This window comes from Mesoplodon bidens (assembly GCF_964165515.1).
Source record: "Mesoplodon bidens genome assembly, chromosome: 4".
Taxonomy (NCBI): Eukaryota; Metazoa; Chordata; class Mammalia; order Artiodactyla; family Ziphiidae; genus Mesoplodon; species Mesoplodon bidens.
The window spans coordinates 64,792,349-64,815,453 of NC_138160.1; the positions used below are offsets into that span (position 1 = coordinate 64,792,349).

The window sequence follows — 23,105 nt, forward strand, 5'->3', positions numbered from 1 at the left end:
ATTTTTCCAACAACGTTTTTCTCTGTGTCACATTTTAGTAATTCTCACAATATTTCCAACTTTTTTATTATTATTACATTTGTTAAGGTGATCTGTGATCAGTGATCTTTGATATTATGATTATTTTGAGGTGCCACAAACTACACCTAGAGAACGTAGCAAACTTTAAAAAAAAATTGATATATAGTTGAGTTACAATGTTGTATTAATTACTGCTGTACAAAAAAGTGATTCAGTTATACACACATACACACACATATATACATTTTAAAAATATTCTTTTCCATTATGGTTTATCATAAGATATTGAATATAGTTCTCTGTGCTATACAGTAGGACCTTGTTATTTACCCATTCTATACATAAAAGCTTACATCTGCTAACCCCAATCTCCCACTCCATCCATCCCCCAACCTCCTACCCCTTGGCAACCACCAGTCTGTGCTCTATGTCCATGATTCTGTTTCTGTTTCATAGATAAGTTCATTTGTGTCATATTTTTGATTCCACATATAAGTGATATCATATGGTATTTGTCTTTGTCTGGCTTACTTTACTTAGTATAAAAATCTTGAGGCCCATCTATGTTGCTGCAAATGGTATTATTTCATTCTTTTTATGGCTGAGTAGTATTCCACTATATAATATATGGACCACACCTTTTTTATCCATTCATCTGTTGATGGACATTTAGATTGTTTCCATGTCTTGGCTATTGTGAATAGTGCTGCTATGAACATAGAGTTGCATGTGTTCTTTTGAATTATAGTTTTGTCCAGATATATGCCCAAGAGTGGGATTGCTGGGTCATATAAGTAATTCTATTTTTAGTTTTCTGAGGAACTTCCATACTGTTTTCCACAGTGGCTGCACCAATGCACATTCCCACCAACAGTGTAGGAAGGTTCCCTTTTCTCCACACCCTCTCTAGCATTTGGTATTTATAGACTTTTAATGATGGCCATTCTGACTGGTGTGAGATGTTACCTCATTATAGTTTTGATTTGCCTTTCTCTAATAATTAGCCATGTTGAGCATCTTTTCATGTGCCTGTTGTCCATCTGTATGTCTTCTTTGGAGAAATAAGACAGCAAAAGTAATCAAAATGTGTGTGCTCTGACTGCTCCACCAACCAGCCTTCCCCCATCTCTCCTGAGGCCTCCCTATTCCCTGAGACACAATAATATTGAAATTAGGCCAGTTAATAACCCTATAATGGCTTCTAAGATTTCAAGTGAAAGTAAGAGTCTTGTACAATCATCTCTCACTTTAAACCAGAGCTAGAAATCATTAAACTTAGTGAGGAAGGCATGTTGAAAGCAAAGATAGGGGGAAAGCTAGGCTTCTTGCACCAAACAGCCACGTTGTGAATACAAAGGGGAAAAGTTCCCGAGGGATATTAAATTACTACTCCAGTAAATACATGAAAAATAAGAAAATGAAACAACCTTATTTCTGATAAGGAGAAAGTTTCCTTGATCTGGAAAGAAGATCAAACCAGCCACAACATTCCCTTAAGCCAAAGCTTAAGGCCCCAGCTCTCTTCAATTCTATGAAAGCTGAGGGAGGTGAGGAAGCTGCAGAAGAAACGTTTGAAGCTAGCAGAGGTTAAAGGAAAGCTGGCATCTCCATTAACAACAAAGTGCAAGGTGAAGCAGCAAATGCTGATGTAGAAGCTGCAGCAAGTTATCCAGAAGATCTAGCTAAGATAATTAATGAATGTGGCAACACTAAACAAATTTTCAGTGTAGGCAAAGTAACCTTCTATTGGAAGATGCCATCTAGGACTTTCATAGCTAGAGAGGAGAAGTCAATGTCTGGCTTCAAAGCATCAGAGGACAGCCTGACTCTCTTGCTCGGGGTTAGTGCACCTGGTGACCTTTTTATTTTTATTAAATTTATTAATTAATTTATTTATTTTTGTCTGCATTGGTCTTCGTTGCTGCGTGTGGGCTTTCCCTAGTTATGGTGAGCTGGGGCTACTCTTCGTTGTGGTGCACAGGCTTCTTATTGCAGTGGCTTCTCTTGTTGCAGAGTACGGGCTCTAGGTGTGCGGGCTTCATTAGTTGTGACATGTGGGCTCAGTAGTTGTGGCTCGTGGGCTTGAGAACACAGGCTCAGTAGTTGTGGCACATGGGCTTAGTTGCTCCATGGCATGTGGGAATCTTCCCAGACCAGTGCTTAAAACTGTGTCCCCTGCAACAGCAGGCAGATTCTTAACCACTGCACCACCAGGTAAGCCCTTACCTGGTGACTTGAAGTTGAAGCCAATGCTCATTTACCATTCTGAAAATCTTAGGGCCCTTAAGAATTATGCTAAATCTACTCTGCCTGTGCTCTACAAATGGAACAACAAAGCCTGGGTGACAGCACATCTGTTAACAACATGGTTTACTGAATATTTTAAGCCCCCTGTTGAGAACTATTGCTCTGAAAAAGAAAAGATTCCTTTCAAAATATTACTACTTGTTGAATGCACCTGGTCACCCAAGAGCTGTGATGGAGACAATGAGTTTAATGTTTTTTTCATGCCTGCTAACAACAGCCATTCTGTAGCCCATGGATCAAGGAGTCATTTCAACTTTCAAGTCTTATTATTTAAGAATTATATTTTGCAAGACTATCGTTGCCATAGGTAGTGATTCCTCTGATGGATCTGGGAAGGGTAAATTGAAAACCTTCTGGAAAGGATTCACCTCTCTAGATGTCATTAAGAACATTTGTGATTCATGGGAAAATCTCAAAATATCAACATTAAGAGTTTGGAATAAGTTGATTCCAGCCTCATGGATGACTTTGAGGGATTCAAGACTTCAGTGAAGAAAGTCACTGTAGATGTGGTGGAAATATCAAGAGAGTTAGAATTAGATGTGGAGCCTGAAGATGTGACTGAATTGCTGCAATTTCATGATAAAAATTGAATTGATGAATGAGGAATTGCTTCTAATGGATAAGAAAAGAAAGTAGTTTCTTGAGATGAAATCTACTCCTGGTGAAGATGTTGTGAAGATAGTTGAAATGACAACAAAGGATTTAGAATATTACATAAACTTAGTTGATAAAGCAGTGGCAGGGTTTGAAGAGACTGACTCCAATTTTGAAAAAGCTCTACTGTAGGTAAAATGCTATCACACAGCATTGCATGCTACAGAGAAATCATTCATGGAAGAAAGAGTCGATCAGCGTAGCAAACTTCACTGTTGTCTTATTTTAAGAAATGGCCACAGCCATCCCAACCTTCAGCAACTAGCACTGTGATCAGTCAGCAGCCATCAACATTGAAGCAAGACCCTCCATCAGCAAAAAGATGACTACCTGCTGAGGTATATGCTGTATAAGCATGTATGTTCCTATATGGGGATGTTCATCCAAAACACATCCCCTTGAAAAGACCCAACTGTTCTCATTGTGATGGAACAGAGACAGGTAATGGGTCCAGTGACAGCAGCTTCTCACTTCCATCATTCCCACTGGTTCTGGGAGCAGTAAGAGCTAATACCAGGTACGTTATAGAGGTTCCAAAGGGCATTTTGTTTTAGCCATGCCCTTTTCCTTCAGAATTGTCTAGTTTTGCCTTTGCCTCTAATTCATTTGTTCAGCTATGTGCTGTGAGAGATCCAGAGAAACTAAGCTGTGGCTGGTCTCTACATTTAAGGAATTGACTAGAGACAAGCACAGCTCTCAGGAAACTGACACTATGTTACACTCTTACATTATGAGTTGGTTTGTGCAGTAGGTCCCAACCTTAGCAAGACTGACTGGAAATTCAGGGTTCAGAGAGGGTGAAAGGGACTACTGAGGACTTGAGTAGTTGGGAAAAAAAGACTTTCTGAAATCAGCCCTTGAAGGATTAGCTCTGTAGAGAGAAGGGGCTAGAGCATTTTAGATGGCATAGGGAGAAAGAATGAGGGATGTGGGATGGGTGTGTGTGTGTGTGTGTGTGTGTGCGCGCACGCATGTAGGCACATAATAGTTGTACATATAAATGGTACAAAATTTAAAAAGTTAAAAAGATATGCAAAATCTCCCACCTCCTTGTTCTTCAGTCACCCAGTTTCCCTCCATAAAGGCAGAGTTTATATTAAAAAATAGTTAATAAATGCAGATGTACCTCCATCCTCCCACATGCATGGCTGGATGGCTGAACAGCCTTATAAGAATGGAAGTCTGAAACATGCATGTGTTCACTGATTTCTCTGTAGCTCATTATGTGACCACTCCTTAAAACCATCAAATCCTGACAAAGAACACATCACACACCATTTGCAGGGGTGCTGGGGGTGGGGTAACTTTCTTGCCACAAGGTGCAAAAAATTTGTGAGGCCAAAGATAATTGTAAAAAGTTAGTCACCCCTGCATCCCACCAGGAATCCATGAAAATCCCAGGAGGACTTGGGCTTCCACAGAGCCTGTGGTACCTGGATATAAGGGTCTGGGAGACCCCAGCTGACAGGGAGACTACACTAAGTGGAAAAGAGTTGGGCCCTTTTGGAGCCCAGGGCAGAGGCAGGACTCCCCCTCTCTCCAAACCAGTGCGTAAAGGGGGTGGCGCACAGGGGACCCACTGATTGGAGCAGGGCTGGCGCTGCCTGGGCTTGCAGGCTGCAGGGAGGAACACTGACCACACCAAGACCAACTCCAACTCTTCCCCAGATGGGTTTCCTAACCAGAGGAGGACTCCTGCGTTGAAAAGTAATGTAGGAAGGATTCCGATTTTTCTTCCTGCACTGTGAAATCAATTAAAAACAGAACAGATATAAAATGGTTTTGTAACCTCATCCACCTCCTGGCTTCCTTCCTTCTTGGGGACAGGCCAGCCCAGCCTGGGGAGAGATAGGAGTCTCATGGTCTGAAAATTCTGTGGCAGTATAAGTAATGGTGACCTAATGCTCCACCTCTCCTCAGGACACTTGAGGCTGGAGGCGAAGATGTTTCCTGGGAAATGGACAGATGAAGGAGGCCCTCATAGGAGGGGGCTGGGGTCTGACCCTTCCAGGCCCTGGGGCCAGTCCCCAGCCTCTGCCTCTGTTGCCCACAGGTTCAGAACTGGTCTAACCTGGGGAAATAAGGCAGCCTGTCTTAGAAGACAATTTATTTCCCACAGAATAATTCAAATTGGCTTGTTATCCTTACGCATACTTGCTCTGTACAAACCAAATCAAGAATTTTTATTCTTTCTTTGATCTACAAATAATCCTAACAGATAACTTTTATTGAGTACTACTACTATGTGCCAGGTACTTAGGCACCTTTCTTAAGTTAACTCTAATTCTTACAACACCACGGCAGGTTAAGTAGTATTTTCCCAATTTACAAATAAGTAAAATAACGAGGTTCAAATAGGTTAAGTAACCTGCCCAAGATCACACAGCTAGTAAGTAGCAAAACCAGTGTCCAAATCATGTCTGTTTTCCACTCCTAAGTTAAATAAGAATAATTCTCATTTACTGAATATTTACTGTGTGCCAGATACTTGACATACATTGTATGAAATTCTTATACCAAATCTGTGAGGAAGGCTGCTACTATAGCTCCATTTTATAGATGAAAAAGTCATCATTAAGGAGATAGCCCAAGGTCCCAGAGCTGATTTGGTGACCTCAAGGCTTGAACCCAGACCTCTGGGTTCTCTGATGCCAGTGTTCATTCCAAGCATGCCATGCAACTTCAGAAACAACCAGGAAGGGGCTCGTATCCCTAGCTGCTTCCACTGGGTGCTCTGGGAGCAGGGAGCGGCCCCAGCGGCTTGTCCCTGGTGGGCTGAGGATGAACTGGTCTGTGCACAGAGCAGCTTCTGCCAACCCACATGGTTCTCAGCAGCATGTAATGTTTCCTAAGGCTCTGGCCAACTTGGCTGAGGCATTTTAGACATCTTGAGGGACACTGTTTGGAACATCTTAAATGGATCCACAGACTTCTTTGTCAGGAAGTGCTGCTTCATACCACGGAACTGCCCACATTTTTCCCAGTTAAGAGTATTAGTTAGAACTAAGGCAATCATTTCAGAGTCTGGCAACCTCAGGGTCCTATTTTTACACCCAATGCACAGTCATGTGAATGGGTCTCCATGGCTTATACATCCCTCCTTATGTTTCAGACAGGTCTGGTGTCCTTTCAGGAAACTGTCTTCTCTGAACCCCTGTGCTATTTTCCAAGGCACAACTTCTCCCCCCAAATATTTTGGGGAGTCTTGATGTCCTGATCTACATCTTCCCTCCCCTTCACTCACTCACCTCCATACTCCCCTAACACCCTGACCTATAGTCCATAAAGAATAGCAGTAGTAATACAATCCAGGTTGGGCTGGCATCAGAACTAGCCAACACATTCTTACATCTATTATGTTTTTTAGGGCTCTTACTAACCCAAGAAGGAAAAGAAGTATGAACACAGTTTTCCAGAGGAGAAATTTAAGATCCTGTTAGTGATCAAATCAGTATGAGCATTTAGGTTGCTCCTGAAACCTGTTGTCTCCATCTCTTTTTGCCCCAGACTCTATTCCAAGATGGAATTGGGAAATAGCCACCATGACTCAGGAGCATTGCTCTAACTTGAAATGTTTCCCTCAAGGGGTTTCTTAAGTTGTTCTGAAAGCTCAGCCTGAAAATTGAAAATACCACATAAGTGTGAAGCTTTTATCTAGAACGAGCAATTTCATAAGCATATTCCCTGAAACGAAGATTGTCACACAATTTGAGCTATCTCAGCTGCATCAGCAACTAGTCATTCGTTCATTCAACAAACACTTATTGTCTTCCAGGGGCCAGGTGTTGCACGTAGTGTGGATTCAGTGGGGAACAATATAGACACAGTTCCAGCCCTTCTGAGTTCAGAGTGCATCTGGGGAGTCAGGTAATTAAACAGGAACTTATAGAAAATGTATGTGTTGTGGGAGCAGAGAGCAAGGAAGCCTGGTCCATCCAAGGGTTTGAGATGACTTCCCTGAGGAAGTGATGTTTCAACTAAGATCTGAAGGGTGGTAGAAGCTGGGTGGGTGGGGATGAGGTGAGGAAGACTCCAAGTATGGCAGCCATAAGCATGAGTCTCACAGACCTCCAAGTTCAGGGAACTTAACTGCCCAAGGCCCAGCTGCTGCACTCTGAAATCTATCACCATGCACCAAGGCCATGCTTACCACACGCACTTCCGGCCAGTGACTGAACATGGCAGGGATGTTAAGGCAGCCTGTTCCTTGGAGGCCAGGATGCTTCTGATGGCAGTTTGTCTCGAGGACACCCCTGCAGGCTTGTCAAACTTCCTTAGATTGCTGGTGGCTCGAGATGCTTCTACCAGCCCTTCCTCCCCTCTCTCCTTCACTTAGTTTCAGACTGGCATTGTGCTCCTTATCCAGCCCCTCAGTTCTACTGGCTGCTGTGAGAGTGGGTGACATTAAACAGGGAGGGTGAGAAGGCTGAAGTAAATTGAGCCACAAAGCAAGAAGAAACCAAGGGGAAAGGGCCCAGGGCAGAACTGTACAAGTTTGGTTTTCTCAGTAGGAGGAGAAAAAGTCACACACAAGGAGCTAACAATTTACTCCAGGGATTGTTCAAGACTAGAATTCTGTCCCCTCCTTTTAAAATTCCAGAACGGCTCCAGATAATAGCATCCTGTTTCAGGACAGCATCCCAAAGGGTGCTGGGTTATGGAGGAACATTGTTCACAAAGCCATCTTTTATTCCATTTATAAGGACTTTTCCCTTCCGGGAACATTTTTATCCTTATGGTATCAGAAGCAGGTGGCTCTCCAGAGTCTCACCTTGGGAGGGCCCATCCCAGGCCTCAGACTTGGCCAGTCTAGCCCAGGTGAGTCTTTATTGTGGAGGCTAAGAGCACCTGGTGCCATTCAGCATCTAGATCCTTCCAACCACCAGCCCAGGCTCAGATTCCTCCCAGCTGCACAGGGAGAATATCCTGCTCTGGCTACCATAAGTCACTCAGCAGATCTCGTTCTTGTTGCCATTAATAAATTGATTTTCTGGTTTTATTTTCAAAACAAATAAAAGAACATTAACATCGAGGGAGGTCATCAAAGAGGGGAAACATTACAAAAAAAGCAACATGTAGCCTATGTGGGTGTGATGCGGAAGGTGAGGAGGGTTGATTTTGGCTTTTAGGTGGCCCCAGTTACCCCAGTCAGGATTTCAACAGTGCGTTTCAAATCCATTCTTTATCTGTGTGACTCCTGGAGATTAGGTAGGAATACCAACACACTGCAATTATAAAAAGAGAAAAAAACGACCCTGCTGGTGATCATTCAGAGAAGTATTTTAGGACAAATAAAAGGAAATACATCTTTAACAACCTGTGGCCTATAAATGGAACGTGTTACCCCCATAAGGTGTTCAGGATGAAAATTAAAAATGGGTCCAAGAAGAGGTCAGATAAATTCCTGGATATTAGATAGAAATGTTGTGAAGGTCAACCGATGAAGACCAAGTCACCGTGTTCCCACAGAAATGTTCCTGGTGCCCCTGTGTTCTGGGCTCACCAAGTTCCTAAGAACAGAGAGTGCTCTTTCTCGATGCCATGCCTTAGTCACATGTACTTCCTTGAGGTTCCCCTGCCACTCTCTTCTAAGACTGGAAAACTACCACTTCCAGACCCAATTCAAGTGGAGCCTCTTCTAGGAAGTCCCCACAACTCCTCCAGGGCAAGGCTGGTCACTCTTCCACCAGTGGAACAACTCCACAGTGCACTGTGATTATTTACCCAACTGGACAGATATTGTGTCTACTTCATGTGGGCTTAGCACAGAGCCTGGCCCATAGCCACTATGCAGAAAGTACATGTTGAATGAAAGAGTGAATGAATGAAGGAAGGAATGTTGAGCTTTATTAACCAATGGTCTGACCACGTACAGCATTTATGATCTTGTCAATGGCATTCTTAGAATGGACAATACTCTTCTTTCAGGACAAATGCCTGTTTGTCTCAGCTAATATATATGCTAGTCTCCAACTCAGCCATCTGTGTAGTTGCAATGGAGTAGCCAAGAGGCTTGTTGAGATTTTAGTGTCTTTAAATTAACTGTGTCTCTTAGACAAGTGAGCCAGTTCCCCAGAAATCTGGTCTAGAAATATTGCCAATGCACATTCCAGTGACTTGGAGATGTTAGAAAAACAGACATATCACCTTTCAGGGAACTGCATTTTAAAGTTGGGTTTCATTCCAGATACTTAGGTTGTGAGTGACACACAGTCTGTGGAAATTTTATGAGATCACCAAGAAGCTGAGGTCTGAGACTTTCAAGAAGTGTTTAACCACAGATCAACCAAACATAACATTTGCATGTTAAAAAAACACACACACACACACACACACACAGCAAACAAAGATCTAGTGGTCAAAATGCCATCCAAGTCAAACCAACATGAGGGGCATGCCCAGGCTTACATTTGGAGGTTCTGAAGGTGGTGAGTTGTGGGTCGAGGTACCCTGGACAACAAAGGAAAATCTAAGAATAATGAGAGGTCTTGCTCAGTCAATTAAACAACCAGCCCTAGAGAAAGACTCCTGGCAGTCAGAAATCTCTCAATCCCAATTTTAACCCCCTTAGAAAATACTTTGAATTTAACTTTCTGCAAAATTTCAGTAGTCAGTTTAAAAATAAACATCTATATCATCTGTTACTTTAAAGGTAAATGCAAAGTGCTTTGAGGGACCACATACAGATGTTCATTCATTCAACAAATAGCTGTTGAGTAGCTATGATGTTTAGGGCCATCTGGTAGACCTTGGAGATGCAGCAGGCAGCCCTGCCCTCACTGGGCTTGTAGCCTGGCAAGAAGGACAGGCCAGGATAAGTGATCACCATAACAGCTGAAGAGGTTTTGCCAGGGGAATTCTAGCTGGTTCTGCTAATGTATAACCAGGGGACCACAGAGGGCAGGGAAGAGCTCCCAGAGGAAATGATTCTTAAGCTGTTGCTCAGAATTGAGACTGTCAGGAGAAGAAGGTTCTAAGAAGAGGGGAGGACTCCAAGGAACTGAAGATTCCAGAATTGCTGGAGCACAGAGTGAGGGGAAGAATTATAAAAGAAGGCAGGGGCTAGAATGTACAGGCCTTATAGGAGTAAGATAAAAACATTTAACAACTGAGACATGAATATAAATTAGTCAATAATTATATAACTCTAATTTTTTAAATGTACCCCATTTATAAAATATATTCCATTTAAAAAATATATCCTATTTTATTCTCTAAATATGAGAAACTATAGATATTATTCTCTTGCTTACTAAGAGACTTAAGTAACAGTACAAATTGTTCAAAGATGTAATTTTTGTGATTGGTGTACCTGCCCCTAGATAAATGATGCCCCCTGAGTCAAGATAAAACTTTCCCAAAGAATTTCCCATTAAATTGCGGGACATTAAGTAACCTGTAGACTCAGTAAGAGGAGAATTCACTTAACTTCAGTGATATTTTTCAAGACACTAAATTTTCTCTCGGCATTTGTAGAATCAACAGCAATTATGTTGACAAAATTTCTTAGCTCATATAATACTGTTTTAGATTTTTATCTATTCAATATCTCTATATTGACTTAATTATGAAAATTGTCTACTGGAGTGACATACTTTGGTCTCACCTAATCCTTCAGATTAGATGAGAGACTCTAGTTGGTAGATAAATACTGAACCATAAGTTGAAATCCTGGCTCAGCCACTTAGGTTTTAGATAACCTCTCTGTACTTCAGTTTTCTCATCCAGAAAATGGAGATTATCACATTCATAGTCCTCAAGTGAATTAATATACATTTAGAGTGGAACAGAGCTGGCACTATACACTCTTTAGTTCCCATATTTAGTAATAAAATTAATATCATAAATGCCTAAGACAGGTGGGCATCAGGTAGGTTTTAACCAAGCTCTTCCAATAAATAAAAGAGGAATTTAACAGAGATAAATTTCACACTAGTCCCCAGACCATCCCTATGGGTGCCCATCTTTCTCAGGAGTGTTCATCATTCCTGAAGAAACTCTGCCTGGTGCCAAACAGTGACCTGTAGGAACCTTTAACCATCTACCCATCTGCTCTCCCACTTTTCATCCCATTCTCTGGGAACTCAAGTCCAACAGAGGCTGAAGTTCCCACCTGTGGCCAGGTGAGGGTGACTCTGAGGGAGCATTGGCCTGTGGTAGTTGGCCACAGTCTCAGAGAGCCCTAGGGTGCCAGCATGTCCACCAGGACCAACATCATCCCCTGACCATGGAGTGTTCTTGGGAACACTCTGGTAGAGGACTTCACTGGGACAAGGAATGGAGCTTGGGAAGCATATTGGATTGGTGTGCTGAAGAAAACCAGAATGATCCCTAAGCAACACCTACTGGGGGTTGAGGGGAAGGGAGCACCAAGACACAGACCTGTATCAACCCTCTTATTGTGGAAGCCAATGGCAGTGACCAGTAGTCTGTACTTTGTGGGGTACTGACTGGCATAAGCATCAACTAATTAGAACAGATTCAGCATTAACTCTTCAGTTGATGGACAGTGCAGAGGTAGGGGAGATAGGTTCAAAGTATGGGAGAATTTCAATATTTAAACAGCCAGGGGACTTCCCTTAGTGCAGTGGTTAAGAATCCACCTGCCAATGCAAGGGACACAGGTTCTAGCCCTGTGTCCAGGAAGGTCCAGGAAGGTCCAGGAAGATCCCACATGCCGTGGAGCAACTAAGCCCGTGCGCCACAACTACTGAGCCCACACACCACAACTACAGAAGCCCGCGTGCTCTAGGGCCCACATACTGCAAGTACTGAGCCTGTGTCCTGCAACTACTGAAGCCTGAGTGCCTAGAGCCCATGCTCCACAAGAGAAGCCACCACAATGAGAAGCCCGTGCACCTCAACAAAGACTAGCCCTCGCTTGCCGCATCTAGAGAAAGCCTGTGTGCAGCAACGAAGAGACAAGGCAGCCAAAAAAAAAAAAAAAAAGCCAGGATAACTAGTTGTACAGCTAAACACCAGCTGTATATTAGCCTTGGGACTTTGAAAGCCATATTAATGGCTCTGGACTCTATCCTAAAGGTATGGAGAGCTACAAGAGTTTTAAGAGATCTGATGTATGATTTTGACAAAGCTTGCTGAATACAGTTGGAGGACAGGTTGAAGAAAGGCAAGACTGGAGACAAGGAAACCAGTTGAGACACCCTTGCTGGAGTTTGGGTTGGAGATGATAGTAGAAATGGGTAGGTGTGAGAGATATTTAATATGTACAATTCTCAACACTTGGGGATTAATTAGATATGGAAGGTAAAGAGGAGGAGTCAAGGATGACTCCTAGGTGTCTTGCTTGGGAAGTGAGATAGTTTATCTTGCCATTTAATGAGATAGGGACATCAGGAGACAGAGCAGGTCTGAGGAAGGAGGACACGATCAGTTTAATTTTGGATATGTTCAACTTGAAATGCCTGTGACATATCTAGGCAGAGATCCAGTAGGCAGCTGGAGATGTGGGTACCATGTGTGAAAGAAACCTGACTGGAGATGATGATTTTGGAATCCTTACATAGTGAGTGCATGAAATTGCCCAGAAGGGGAATATAGAGTGGGAAAAGGATAGGTCCGAGTCCTGAGTAACAGCAACATGTAAGAAACAGGTAGAAGATAAGGCATCACAGGGTTATGGAGAAAACCAGAATATTGTGTCATAACAGAAGGCAAGAGAATGGTGTGTTGGGTGTGGTCAATGGGCACTTAGTGCCCATTCCTACTTTCTGTTCTATTTGTCTTCCTGGACAGCTAAAAACTTCTTTTCCAAGATTCCCTTGCAACCAGAGTTCTGGATGCAAATTAGGTTCCAGAAATTCCATGTACTACTCAAGATTTAGAAGGTTTAGAGCTGAGACAGAGGCTACATAGTCCTGATGCTCTTAGCTGATTTCTGTTGAAGTTGTGGAGCTTTTCTGCAGCAGTGTTCCAGTGCCTAGTTGATAGCTTCGTGCTTGGTCAGTTGTCTTGGTGGTAGCAGTTTCCTAGCACATGGGCTGTAGCCATTATAGTGTGTTCTGATTCCCTACCGTCCCAATTTTGACAAAGGTACCGTCTCCCTGGCAGGTCAGTTGTGATGGTATTCTTGGAGATCTGGTTATACCCAAAGCTCTTCCAACACTTTAATAAACACCTATTTTCTATACCTATCCTCTTCTGCATAAAAGATCTACAGTGGTTTCTTTTATTCTTTTTGAATACTGACTGAATGAAGGGGATATTTCAGGGAGGAATCTTGTGTGTGTGTGTTTTTCCATATCACCAAGCAATGAACTCAATTCTGACACTATCTACATGAATATAGCATCGAATCTCACAAGTTAAGTACTCAGTCCTATGAGACTCACCACCCCTACCTTCAGACATTAATCACAAGTTCATGTTGTCACCTGGGCTGACCAACTGCTGTAGATCGAAGGTTCTCACAACCCTTGCCTTGGGTTCAATTAATTTGCTAAAGCAGCTCACAGAACTCAGAAAAACACTTTACTTAGGTTTACCAGTTTGTTGTAAGAGAATATGACCCAGGAACAGCCAGATAGAAGAGATGTGAAGAGCAAAGTATAATAAGTGAGAAGGAGTGCAGAACTTCCAAGCCCTCTCTGAGCATGCCACTCTCCCCAAATCCTCACGTGTGAAATCTCCACGTGTTCACCAACCAGAACCTGTCAGAACTGGTTCTTTTGGGGTTTTATGAAGGCTTCATTAGCTAGGCATGATTGATCAAATCCTTGGCTATTGGTGATTGATTCTGCCTCCTGACCCTCTCCCTTTCCCTCAGAGATCAGGGGTCGGACTGAAAGTTCCAACCCCAGAGAGCTTCCTCCCCACTTCCACCATGTGAGGAAACAGGGAAAATGTGGCCACTTATAAATCAGGAAGTGGGCCCTCACCAGACACTGAATTTTCCAGTGCCTTGATCTTGAACTTCTCACAACTGTAAGGAACAAATGTTTGTTGTTTAAGCCACCAAGTCTATGGTATTCTGTTATAGCAGCCCAAACAGAATAAGACAAGAAAAAACTCATATTGTTGACATAAGTACTTTAAGAAATTAAATGCTGTGTTATTTATTGCCCTTCTCCACAAAATAAGGAAGAAAATTTACAGAATATTCCATATTTACATTCTAGTGACAACAGGAGTATAATTTAAAAATAATCCATGTGGGGCAAAGGTCTGAAATAGGATTAAAATGTACATGTTCTGCATCTTGAATCATGATGCCAGTTCCTCTCTATGGTTAAGATTTTCAGTAAGAAAGAGAAAGGGTTTTTCCAAGATCCACAACTATTTACAAAGCTCTTATTTATTCTCTCAGAATAACCATTAAAGTCTTGTGATAACCTCAGAGGAAAATGAATTCTTTTAAGAAATTATTTAAGTCACAAGTGTGTTTGTTATGGAAAAGTGAATTTACTTGCTTAAGTTGTAAGTGATCTCAGTAATCATATTGATACTTATTAATCTACCACTCAATGTATTATATTAGACAGAAAGCACCTGACTGCTTAGTTTAGTTTTCTCCCTGCAAATTACTTGAAATTAAAACATGCCTTCAGCCAATTCTGATCTAAATACATGACAAAGCGTTGTTCTCCCGTAAGTGGTAGGATAGTCAGGACTTGGTGATTGGTTTGAAAGATTGGGCAAAGAAGAATCTTCAGGAATGATGCCCAGGCTGCCGGCTTAGGTAACCAGTAGGGGAAGAAGATGTTCAGTGATACAGGGGTCATAGGAGGAGGAGAGCAAGTTTCCCAGGAAGACAGGGTGTTTGACTCTGGACATGTGGAATTTGAGGTGCCTGTAGGAAAAATGAACAGAGCTGATTAACAAGCAAATGGAGGTATGTGTATGGAGCTCAAGAGAAATCTAGAAATTTAAATTTGGAGCCGACTGCACATGACTCATATAGAGCCATTCTCAGCTAAGTTTGGGACCCTTGCAATATAATTTGATCCAGGAAATGTCAAAGGTTTCTTAAAACCTTAATGTTTTCCTCGTTGAGAACAGAATATGTTGACTTTAAAAGAAAATCAATATTCACTGTGGTGAATACTGCCCTTGGGTAATTTAGGAGCAAACCAGCCATGGTATTGATGTTGGGCATGAAGGCCCTTCCATCTTGCTCCCGCCAGGGTCCAGAACATAACAGGTACCCAATAATTATTTGTTGAATGAACAAGTGGTTAAACATCCCCGTTCCTCGTAGCCTGCCCTCAAATATGGCCTCATCACCCAATGAAACTGAAAATGCAAAGACTAGAAATACTTTTTTTTTTAATGTAAGGATCATCCCCAAGTACTTCTGAGAGGGGTAATCAGCAACCACCATGGGTCACACGATTCACCACTGGAATAATTTTTGGAAAAAGGAAGGAAAACACATGGGGAACAGGGAGCCATGGGGGTCAGGCTGCTTCCTTCACATCTTTTCCCGGGGCTGATCTGGCCTAAAGGCCTGAGGCTCTCCACCCAGGACACTCTTAAGGATACCAAAATGTCCTTCCCATCCTTTCCATTACTTGCCTTCAAATGTGTCTCTGCCACCCCACTGCACACCCACCCCACCCCAGGGAACATCAACACAGTCTGAAGGCCCACTTCCCCAACCCTGCCACACTTATTTTTGTTGTTGTTTCTTCATAGCATTGATCTTTGTGACTAAGCAGCAACCTGAAAAGCCAAGGAACAGTGTGCCTCCCCTTACAGTAATTTTGAGATCTCTTGCGGGGACTAAAGCACGATCCTGGGGTTTATAAGAGGTGCCACATCTTTGCAGGGAGGCGAATGTGGAGATGGGGGGAGTGGTGGGGAAAGGAAAGCCTTTGTTGTAGCTACAAAGATATCAACAAAGGCAAGGCCCTCGTCCTGTTGGAGTGAAAGGAGTTAGAAACTGGGTGGGAAGCCTGCCCCAAACCTTCACTCTGACTTTGGCCTCTGCTTATTATTATGGTTCAGCTTCTCTCCTTAAGTCACTATTGGCTTCTGTCTCGAAGAGCAGCAACTCAGAAAGTATAAACCTGTCCCTGGAATGTCATCCTTTAGAAGCTGAAATGGAATATTTCTGGAATAACCTTTCCCTTCATGTCTGTACACAGCCCCAGGAGCAGCAATTCTGCAAGAGGGGAGTGGAGAGTGAGGCCACAATCTGTATCATGAAGGCCTCCAAAAGGCTCCTCCCTGGTACAAGTAGAGAATTAACACGAACGTACTGGGGAGGAAGGGAGAGGTCTGAATGATCAGGTTAGCAGCCTCACGTAGAGACCTCTCCTCCACCAACCATCCTCCTCAGTCAGCAAAAGCTCCGTAAGTATTTGCACTGCACACTGGGGGTTAAGTTAGGCTAGCATGGATGCTGTGAAATACCAGCTAACCCATCTCCTGATTCTCCTTTGTTCCAAGAGCTCTAGGGTCCTGCCTTTAACAACAGCTAGAAAAAATGACTCTACCAGATTTCCTCTTGCCATCCTCCAAAATCCTAGTGAATTCATCACCTGAATTAAAATTATCCTCTTGCATAACAGACCCCAGAGACTTGGGCTGATCTAACTCCAGCTGCTCTTTATAGCCAAACCAACCTGACTTAATTTTTACAGATGAGCGAGTGTTGGCGGTGAAAATCGATCGCTCTAAGAATGACCAAAGAAGCAGGCTCTAAAATTCCCCGAAGAGTACTGTTCTCTCAGAAGCTGTAGAGGTGTGCAGGAATGTTAGGTGCGCCCCCTCTGAACAACACCTGTTGTTTGGGGAACTGAGACTTTATTTGCTAACACATATCTGGGAGTGTGATTTGGTTTTCCTGTTTCCATTTTGGGCTCTGGTAATTGATTTTGCTTTGTGAGTTTCTCAAGGGACAGGTACATCCCATCTGCTGACATCTGTTTGCTCTGAGGTGACACAGTCTCATTAAGATGGCTCCTATTTAAATGTTGTGTCTTCCGCTGTTTCTGTCTCAGCGTATTTCTCCTTTTCAGTTTTCTTTCCCTCCACTGGTCCCAATGGACCCAAATGGACTACTTGACATTCTCCTGTTTTCAGTCCTCCACCTGTATTCTATCAGTATGGAATATGGTAATTACTTGATCCATCTTTCAATTCACTGGACTATAAACAGGAGCCAGAGAAAGCCAACAACTCCATTTTCCATTGGAAAATGCCCAGGGGCTGGTTAACAAGAGAAGTGTTCACAGGAAAGGAAATTAACAGTTTGATGAGATTTCAGAGTACGTGCTAGGGAGCATCAACCAACAGGAAGCCTCTTACCTGAAGCTGAGGCCATGAATCTCTTCTATACCAAAGCAGGAATTGAAATGCAGATCCACACTTATACCTCAGATTTCCCCGTGAGACTTACTTCTTAAGCACTCTCTTAAAAGATAGGAGTTTCACTGGGCTAGGGCATTATGTTTTTTGAAATGGGAGAAGTAGGGTACACTAGAAAATATATCATCATCATCATCACCATTGTTATATAATAAAAAAAATGTGGCTGGCCTTTCTCCCTAGTTCCTGGGAGACAACCTCTAAATTTTTGGAATTTTCCTAGGGATAAAAGTTTCTCTGTTATTCATGGTGGGCCCCTCGGACCACAACTAAATTTACACTAACAAGATGGCTCAGGATGGAGGCTGGCTATGCCATCAAGACTAATAATGTGATTGGAGTGTAGGGCTTAGAGCTCAGGTAGGGAGTAGAATATTTTTCCAGATAGTTATAAAACTCGAAGATGATCTCTTTTCACTGAAAAGCCTAAGTACATAAATTCCTTCACATCATTAAGGAATGTAAGCAAACTTAAAGATATAGAACACAATACTATACACAGTAGGAAAATATGCCCAGGGCAGCAAGCAACAGGCATTTTACAGAGCTTGCATAGAATGTTCCAGGATTGAACAAACCTAGTGGGAAGAGAAGAAATAAAGTTATAGACCAACTTCATGAAAATTATATTTAAATGAGATCATTGTGCACTGTTCAGGAGAAAGAATCAATATTCCCAATCTACAAAGAGTTTTAATAAATCAGTGAGAGCACATATATACAATGGAATATTACTCAGCCATAAAAAGAAACGAAATTGAGTTATTTGTAGTGAGGTGGATGGACCTAGAGTCTGTCATACAGAGTGAAGTAAGTCAGAAAGAGAAAAACAAATACCGTATGCTAACACATATATATGGAATCTAAGAAAAAATAAAATAAAAAAAGATCGTGAAGTACCTAGGGGTAAGACGGGAATAAAGGCACAGACCTACTAGAGAATGGACTTGAGGATATGGGGAGGGGGAAGGGTAAGCTGTGACAAAGTGAGAGAGTGGCATGGACATATATACACTACCAAATGTAAAATAGATAGCTAGTGGGAAGCAGCCGCATAGCACAGGGAGATGAGCTAGGTGGTTTGTGACCACCTAGAGGGGTGGGATAGGGAGTGTGGGAGGGAGGGAGAGGCAAGAGGGAAGAGATATGGGAACATATATATACGTATAACTGATTCACTTTGTTATAAAGCAGAAACTAACACACCATTGTAAAGCAATTATACTCCAGTAAAGATGTTAAATAAATAAATAAATAAATAAAATTAAAAAATAAACAAATAAAATAAATCAGTGAGAAAAGACTAAAATCCTTACAGAAAAAAATGACAGAGCACACAGACAAGAAAATTTTAAAAGAGGTAACACAAATGGCCAATATACACATGGCAATATGTGCAACATTTCTGGAAACAAAAAAATGCCAGTTAAAAATACTGCGATATATTTTACAAAACAAAATAACAATGAAAGAGAGAATTAGCAGGTAGAGCTACTAGTCTTTGGAAAGGAAAAAAAAATTTAAGAGATATCATTTCTTTACCTAAAAGATTGGCAAAGATAAAAAAGATTTCCAATACCCAGTACTGGAAAACTGAACTTTCTTATTAACAGTGTTGGATGTGTAAATTAGCAAAAACTTTCTGGTGGGAAATTTGGCATTATGTATTAAAATGGTACATGGGCATTCCCTTTCACTAATTCCATTTCCAGAAATTTATAATATGTTGATAATCAGATGAGTATACACATATGTATATACACACACACATCTACACACACTCACATCCATATACATACATAGAGGCAACATATCTATTAGTAGATAGTTAAAACAGATTACGGTATATTCCCCACATACAGAATAATATACAACCATTAAAAATTAAGATGTTGATCCATATTATTTTTGGCTACAACACACTGCTGAATAAGAAAACAAGTAGCAAAAAAACCATTCATATCACATTCCCATTTTAATTGTGTGAGTGTACAAATACTAGCAATTGTTCTATTCATGAGGGGGAATTACAGGTGTTTTTCACTTTATTATTGTTTGAATTTATTTTAGACTTTTGTTTTTTTACAGCAGTTTAAGGTTCATAGAAAAATGAGAGGAAGGTGTAGAGATATCTCATATACCCCCCTCCCCCATTATCAACATCCCCACCAAAGTAGAACATTTGTTACAATTGATAAACCTACACTGACTTATCTTAACCATCCAAAGTCCATAGTTTATCTTAGGGCTCACTCTTGGTGTTGTACATTCTATACATTTGGACAAAGGTATAATGACATGTATCTACCATTATAGTATACAGAGTATCTTCACTGCCCTAATAATCCTCTGTGGTCCTCACAGAGACGAATAAAATCCTCTGCTTATCCCTCTCCACCACCCCGCACCAACGTCTTGCAACCACTGATGTTTTACTGTTTCCAAGGTTTTGCCTTTTCCAGGATATCAAATAGTTAGAATCACAGAGTGTATAGCATTTTCAGATTGACTTCTTTCCCTTGTTTATATGCATTTATGTTTCCTCCGTCTCTTTTCATGGCTTAAGCACTCATTTCTTTTTAGTGCTGAATAATATTCCACTGTCAGGATATATTACAGTTTGTTTATCTATTCACCTACTGAAGGATATCTTGGTTGCTTCCAAGTTTGGGCAGTTATGAATGAATTAAGCTGCTATAACATCTGTTTGCAGGTTTTTGTGTGGACATAAGTTTCACCTCCTTTGGATAAATGCCAAGGAGTGTGATTACTGGATCATATAGTAGGAGTATGTTTAGTTTTGTAAGAAACTGCCAAACTGTCCTCCAAAATGACTATATAATTTCATCTCCACCAGCAATGAATTAGAGAGCAACTGGAGCTCTCATCTGTTGCCAGTATTTTGTTGTCAGTGTTCCGGATTTTGGACTATTCTAATAGGCGTGTGGTTGTATCTCATTGTTGTCTTAATTTGTATTTTCCTGCTGACATATGATGTGGAGCATCTTTTCCATATGCCATTTGCCATCTGTATATCTTCATTGGTGAGGTGTCTGTTTAGGTCTTTTGTCCATTTTTTAATTGGGTTCTTCACTTTCTTATTGTTAAATTTTAAGAGTTCTTTGTATATTTAGAATGACAGTCCTTTATCAGATGTGTCTCTTGCAAATATTTTCTCTGTGGCTTGTCTTCTCATTATTTTGGCATTATATTTTTCAGAGCGTAAGTTTTCTATTTTAATGAAGTCCAGCTTAACAATTATTTCTTTCATAGATTATACTGTTGTTGTATCTAAAAAGTTATCAAGATTTTCAAGGCCATATAAGTCTTCTCCTATTTTATCTTCTAAAAGTTTTACAGTTTTGTTTTACATTTAGGTCTATGATCATTTTGAGTTAAAAGTCTATGATTTGTTGTTGTTGTTGTTCATGTGGATGTCCAGTTGTTTCAATGCCATTTGTTGAAAAGACTATCTTTGCTCCATTGTGTTACCATTGCTCTACTGTATTACCTTTTGTCAAGATCACTTGACTATATTTATGTGGGTCTATTTCTGGGCTCTCTTTTCTGTTCTGTTAGTCTATTTGTCTATTTTTTCACCAATACCACGCTGCCTTGATTACTGTAGTTTTATAGTATAGTCTCGAAGTCTAGTAGTATTAGTCTTCCAATTTTATTCTTCTTCTTCAATGGTTTGTGGGCTATTCTGGGTCTTTGCCTCTACAAATAAACTTTAGAATCAGTATGTCAGTATCCACAAAATAACTTCTGGGGTTTTCACTGGAATTGCATTGAATCTATAGATTAAGTTGGGAAGAACTAACATCTTGACATATTGATTCTTCCTATCCCTGAGCATGAAATATCTCCCCATTTATTTAGTTCTTCTTTGATTTCATTCATCAGAGTTTGTGCTTTTCCTCACATAAATCTTGTATGTATTTTGTTAGATTTATACCTAAGTATTTCATTTTTGTAATGCTAATATAAATGGTATTGTGTTTTTAATTTCAAATTCCCTTGTTCATTGGTAGTATATAGGAATACAATTAACTTTTGTATATTAACCTTGTATTCTGCAACCTTGCTGTAAGCACGTATTAATTCCAGGAGTTTTTTGTTGTTGTTGTTGTTGATTCTTTCAGATTTGTTACATAGACAATTATGTCACCTATGAACAAAGACAGTTTTACTTCTTTCTTCCCAATTCGTATAAATTTCTTATTCTTTTCTTATTGCATTGTGAGAAATTCCAGTACAGTGTTGAAAAGAAGTGGTGAAAGGGTACACCCTTGCCTTGTACTTGATCTTAGTGAGAAAGCTTCGAGTTTCTCACCAGTAAGTATGATGTTAACTGTAGGTTTTTTTTGTAGTCTATCAAGTTGAGTAGATTCCCCTCTATTCCTAGTTTACTGAGGATTTTTTTATCATGAGTGGGTGTTGGATGTTGTTAAATGCTTTTTTTTTTGCATCTATTGATATAATCATATAATTCTTCTTTAGCCTTTTGATGTGATGATTAGATTAATTGATTTTTGAATGTTGAACCAGATCTGCAAACCTAGGATAAATCCCACTTGGTTGTAGTGTATAATTTTTCTTATATGCTTTTTGAATTTGTTTTGCTAATATTTTGTTGAGGACTTTTGCATTTATGATCATGAGAGATATTGGTCTGTAGTTTTCTTATAATGTGTTTGTGTGGTTTTGGTGTCAGGCTAATGCTGTCCTCTTTGACTGAATTAGGAAGTATTCCCCTGCTTCTATCCTCTGAAAGAGATTGTAGAGAATTGGTATAATTTCTTCCTTAAATGTTTTGTAGAATTCACCAGTGAACCTTCTGGGCCTGGTGCTTTCTGGTTTGGAGGTCATTAATTATCATGCAATTTCTTTAGTAGATGTAGGGTTATTCAGATTGTATATTTCTTCTTGTGTGAGTTTTGGTAGATTGTATCTTTCAAGGAATTGGTCCATTTCATCTAAGCTATCAAATCTAGGGGCATAGAGTAGTTCAAAGTATTCCATTATTATTCTTTTAATGTCTGTGGGATGTGTAGTGATCTTCCCTCTTTCATTTCATATATTAGTAATTTGTATTCTCTTTTTCTCTCAGTTAGTCTGGATAGAGCTTATTCATTTTATTGCTTTCCCGCCCCCCCCCAAAGAACTAGCTTTGGTTTTGTTGATTCTCTCTATTGAGAGATGAAAAACAAGCAAGGTTTTCTGTAAGCTAATTTTTTCCAAAGAACTAGCCTTTGGTTTTGTTGATTTTCTCCTATTTTCAATTTCATTGATTTCTGCTCTAATCATTATTATTTCTTTCTTTCTGCTTACTTTTGATTTAATTTGCTCTTCTTTTTCTAGTTTCCTAAGGTATAAACTTAGATTATTGATTTCAGGTCTTTCCTCTGTTCTAATATATATATTCAATGCTGTAAATTTCCCTCTAAGCACTACTTTTGCTGCCTCCCACAAATTTTGATAAGTTGTGTTTTCATTTTCATTTAGTTCACAATATTTTTAAATTTCTCTTGAAATGTCTTCTTTGACCCAGGCATTATTAGGAAGTGTGTTATTTACTCTCCACTCATTTGGCCATTTTCCAGTTATCTTTCTATTACTGATTTCTGGTTTAATTCCACTGTGGTCTAGGAGCAGACATTGTATAATTTCTGTTCTTTTAAATACATTAAAGTGTGTTTTATGGCCCAGAATATAGTCAATTTTGATGGATGTTCTGTGTTACCTTGAGAAGAATGCTATTCTGCTATTGTTGGATGAAGTAGACT

General features: G+C 40.5%; 1 protein-coding gene across 1 annotated transcript in view; it reads left to right on the forward strand.

Moving 5' to 3' along the window:
• CMYA5 (cardiomyopathy associated 5) overlaps positions 1 to 23,105 on the forward strand; it is a 325,210-nt gene that overhangs the window by 184,974 nt on the left and 117,131 nt on the right. The window lies entirely within an intron of this gene.